This window comes from Rhea americana, unplaced genomic scaffold (assembly GCF_003343005.1).
Source record: "Rhea americana isolate MKP2758 unplaced genomic scaffold, rheAme1 scaffold_48, whole genome shotgun sequence".
Taxonomy (NCBI): domain Eukaryota; kingdom Metazoa; phylum Chordata; class Aves; order Rheiformes; family Rheidae; genus Rhea; species Rhea americana.
The window spans coordinates 1,161,450-1,166,350 of NW_028186623.1; the positions used below are offsets into that span (position 1 = coordinate 1,161,450).

A 4,901-nucleotide genomic window follows, 5' to 3' on the forward strand; every position below is an offset into this window, starting at 1 on the left:
TTTTTTATTGTGGTTGAGCTGAACTGTAACAAGTCACTTCAGCTCTCTCGAATGCAGGATTTTCTCACTTTCCGGTAAACTGCAGTTACCATGGAGAGGTCTGAGACAAGCCAAATGCAAAACATTGGAACCTACACCCAAACTCACCGCAGCCATATCAAACAGTTAATTAGAAAGACCGTCCATGTGTTTCCCATTCCCTGGAATGGTTTGAATCAATTGCCCCGTGATTTATCACCTGTTTTCTGTGTGAACGGTTCAGCTCTGCTCTCGTGCATGTGTTGGAAAGGGGATTTGTGCTGTACAGTGAAGGAGGGGAGATATTAAGGACTTTAAAAAAACCCAGTCATCAAATAACCAGTTCTGCCCCTTTCCCCAGTATAAATCTCCCACTGGAATGATACGCTTCGGATCTTGATGGGATTTCTAGCCCTTGGCAACAGAGAAAAAGGAGAGACAGTTTTTGCCTTGCTTTGATTTTGGAGAGTGGGAGATCATAGCGCGTCTGGCCGTTCCTGGGGCTGTGTTAGACCGTGCCCAGATGGAAATTCAGCCCGGCACATTTCTCCGGGGCTGGTTCCTTTCTCACTGTCCATGGTGGTGGGTTGGTGGGAAGGAGGTGGTGCGGAGGGGAGAGGAGAGAGGGCGAAGAAGAAGAAATCAGAGCTGTCTGTGGGATCTCGTCCCTGTGCGTGAGGTTTTCCACCCGCTGAGCGGCAACGCCTCAACCCGTGGGGATGGGGGGGACAGGAGGGGCAATAACTCGGTGACTTGGCTCATAGGCAGGAAGTCAYGCAGAGGTGGCCCAGCGCCGCTGAGCGGAGCCCTCCGGTTTGGAGAGGCGGCTCGCGTCCCGCCTGCCCACGGCAAGCCCGCCGCTGCGCCTCCTGAGCCCCAAGCGGCACCCAGGCAGAGAGCCTGCAGGTCCTGCCTGCGCCGGCGCGAGCTGGGGCGTCAGCCCTGCCGCTCCCCCCTTGCAAGGCAGGGAGAAAAACACACCTCGGTCTCGGTTAGCTTGCAGGTGCTTCCGGACGGGGTTGCTTCCTCCGGTAGGTACAGCCCTCTGACGGCAGCTCCTAGCATCCAGATGCAGCAGGGATGCCTTGGAGGAGATCCCTCTGCGTCGGTGTTCCTGCTCTTCCCAAAGCAAGCCGACCGGGCTTTCTCGCTGCCATCTCCACCGCATCCTAAGCCGCCAAGCAGCAGCTTTGGGGTCRGTTAACCAGCCGCTGTGGTCCCCTCCCGAGGCGGCGGGCAAGGCTGAATCCGCTGGTCGCGCTCTTTGGGATCGCCGAGGTGAAGGCGGCATTATCAGAGTCAGCCATCCCTATGCATCCGAGCTCCGGCTAAGTCCTCCGGCCGGGCTGTGTAGGGCTGATTGGAAATCCTGCACATTTATCTAACCCACCCCCCAAAGCAGCTGTTGGCCTGAAAGGTGGCTGCTCCTCTAGCAATTCACATTCCACCTTTCCTGCCAAGACCGGGGGAGAGAGGGAATAAAAGTTGCTTTCCTATCATTAAGGGATGATTGAAAAACCTTGCAGCTCGCAGAGCCAAACATGAGCAATATCAGCCCTTTAGGACAGGATCCTCAAATCCCACAAGGGCAGCTAGGTGGTGAAGAGCCAGAGACTTGCTACCTTAAACCAGCTTCCAGATCCGAAAAGCTTTGGCTTGGGACTTGGAGGTTAAACTCACAGGTAAGATGATTAGAAATGGAGTTTTGTGTAGGACCTCATGGTGGAGAAGAAGATAGACCAAATATTTAAGAGGAAACTGAGGCACAGAGAGAGCAAAGAGCTGGCCCAAGGGGTCAGACAAGTGACAAGAAGCAGAACAGCAGTGTGGCCAGATTGCCATTTACCCAGACTCTCTGTTCCCATAAGGAATATATGGGAACTGGTTTAGCTTGTGCCCAGAATTTACCTCTTCACTGCTCTGATTGCAGCCAGTCTGCCCTGATCCTGACCRTGCAAATGAAGCAAAATCCACGTCTGGCACTCGGGGGCATTTACCCCATCTCTGCAGACCCGGCAGAGGTCCAGGGATGGCCTCCTTCTTGCAAGGTCCCTCCTCCAGCTCCTTGTCAAATGCCTTTCTCGCGCAGGGGGTTTGCAATACGGCATTGCCTGCCCTCCCTCGCTGTGAGCTTAGTACCTACACACCCTGGTACTGAGCAGGGGAAAGAAAGACAGAAAAACGGAGCCTGAGGCCAGTTGCCAGAGTGCCCCACTTTTGCGGTCGCGTTGCTAATGAAAAGCGTGGCCAGGGAAAGCAGCACAGGTCGGGCTTGTAAAGGCGAGCTSGTGGGGAGGCTGCTGGGGAAGTTGCACCAGATTAGACGAAACAGGAGTGCTGGGAACTCCAAACCCTGTGGCTCCGGAGCAGCAGTTACGGTTTTGCTTATGGTCCTAGCTGTTAAATTCTGCTGCCAGCTCCCACCGCAGTTCCTCCAAAAAGGTCAGYTCCGTGCCTCAGTTTCCCCCTCACTGCAAGGGGAATGACTGGTGGCCAGGCCAGGCTGCCGTGAGAGGGTGCGAAGCAGCGGAGGGGCAGCTTGGGACCGTTGCCGGAAAACTGCCRTTCCTATTGCCTAGGCTGGGAGCGGGGGTCCTACGATCCGCCAGGAAGGAAACCGGCCTCAAACGGCAGGAAAAAGAGACGTTTCCCACCTTGCTCGGGAAAAACCGGAAGCGCTGCATGTGTGCTGCTGTGCTCRGCCCCTGCGACCGCTGCGACCCCTTCGTGTTACCCTGGCCCGCGAGGTCAGCAGGCAGGTTTCGGGTACAGTCCTGCCGCATTTCGCGAGYGCCGGTCGAGCAGGAGGTGCTTCTTCGTGACCCCCCCTTCCTGGCTTGGCTGGAGCTGCTCCCTGGGAAGCTCCTGTGCTGGATTTCATCTCAGCTCTGCCGCAGCGACCTTGTGAAACCACAGAAACCGCAAACACCTCGTTGCGGCGCGTCGGGACGCTGCCCGCAGCCTCGCGCTGTCAGCAGGGAGGTGCGCTGGGGGCCGRGGGTGGGACAGCGCAGCCCCGCTCCCGGCTTCGGCCCCTCGTGGTGCAAGGGGGAGAGATTCCCCAGCGGAGCTGAGCAGAGAGCAGGCCGTTTTGCCGAGGGAAGGAGGGGAAGGTTTCTGCCGGAGGCGGCGAGCGAAGGCCCTGAAACGTCCCAGCAGGAGGAAGGAAAATGGCAGGGAGATTTGCAAGGCGAGAGGGAACAAGGCGGGCGAAGAGGAGCGACCTCTGCCAAGTGCTCCGAAGARAAGCACCTTGGCGAAGAGGAGCATGGCTACACCCATGCGAATGACGGATCCAAGACAGTTCAGCTGGGATCCAGCAAAAATAGGTGGCTTTTTGTCAGCGCAGATGCGCCGTTCCCCCACAGCTCTTCTTCAAACGCTGCTTGCTGATGTACTAAAAAACTCCTGTCCTTTATTTTCCAATCGGGCCAAAGCCAGATGCAAGCCACCGCGCTGTCACGTCCATTTTGCAAATGTTGACATGACTCGTTTCAGCATTTTGGGGACTCCTTCCCCCATCGGGGTTGGGGGGGGATGACACCTTGCATCAGATCGCATTAACTTCYCCCGGCGTTGCCCGTTTAGGGGAGCAGGCCTGCGAGGACTTTGCCAACSTCGTGGAAATCAAAGCGACGAGGGAGAGGGGAGAGAGGAAGAGAAACTGGAGCCCCTGAAACGAGAAGCCTCCGCACGTCCCCGGGGCTTGGAGGGGCTTGCATCAGGGAGACTCACACGCTTGCAGCCTGCGAGAGGTGATGAGGACGCAGGAGCAGCGCCAGGGCTGGGTTTGCAGGCATGTGCGTACTTTATACAAGCTGCTTAAAAACACTAACAGCTAAAACTGCTTGAGTCGCAGGTCCCGGCGGTGCCAGCGTGAGACGCGAAGGCTCGGTGCCGGCAGGGGTGATGGTGCGGGGTGCTGCTAGCCAAACCGCGATGCTGTGAGATCCTGGACTCGAGCCCCGTGGTCTCAGACCGTGAAATAGCTTCAATTAAGGGTAATCATCCAGGTAAACGTCCCTACTCCAGGTGATCTGGCCCTCGACAAATGGTACGAGGCAAGTTCCTGCGCAGAGCCTAGGTTACGCTGCCTTTTCATTTATCAGGGAGACGCTGTGGTTTTTGCATTTTATTATATTTAATGGGGTATTATTTTTTTTCTTGCTGGCTGTTTGCTTGAGAAATTTCTCCCARGGGAGCGTCTTTTGATCACTTGGTTGCCAGACAGAATGACATCAGACAGACGCTCAGAGGAATGATAAAAAGGCAGAGCCTTATTTCTTAATAACAGTCTCTGGCAAAACACCGAGCAAAATTAAATGCACTGTAGAGCACCAGGCGCTGATACTGCATGGAGTACAGGGCAGGGAGAGAGAAAGGGGCTGCTGTCCCCCCAAATCTGCATCACCCGCCCACATTAGCCCTGGATACTGCCAGGGCCTCCTATTTATTACTCTTGAAAAGCAAAAGAGAAGGGGCAGCCCAAGATGCTAAGTCAAGGAGGTGCTAATGACCTTCACGGTCTTAATCATCCCGTATCATTTTGCAGGGAACTTGGGCAATTCTCTTCGGTTTGGACTGAGCCCAGGTTTGCTAGGTACGGCCACTGGCCGCACCGTACTCCAGCGCTGTTGCTGTTTTGCCARCACTGAAGCCCTGAAACTGCACCCAATATTTAAGGAGATCTGAGCCCTCATTTGCAAGGGGGAAATCTCATGCCTTGGGCATCTCGCAGTCTAACCCTTCACCCACCGTCCTGATTTGCAACTCCGTTGTCAGTCCAGTGGGACAATGAGCAAAAAGCTAAATCTCAGAAACTGGCTTTGGCACGGGCTTTCTCCAAAGGGGTCGGCCCCTTCTGGTTCATCATTTCCTAGCAG

The 4,901-nt window shown here is 55.5% G+C and overlaps 1 long non-coding RNA gene and 1 pseudogene across 2 annotated transcripts in view; both read right to left on the reverse strand.

The window, feature by feature from the left end:
- The window catches only part of LOC146589087 (uncharacterized), a 2,267-nt pseudogene extending 1,821 nt beyond the window's left edge, over positions 1 to 446 (reverse strand).
- The window catches only part of LOC146589086 (uncharacterized), a 110,282-nt gene that overhangs the window by 19,902 nt on the left and 85,479 nt on the right, over positions 1 to 4,901 (reverse strand). The window lies entirely within an intron of this gene.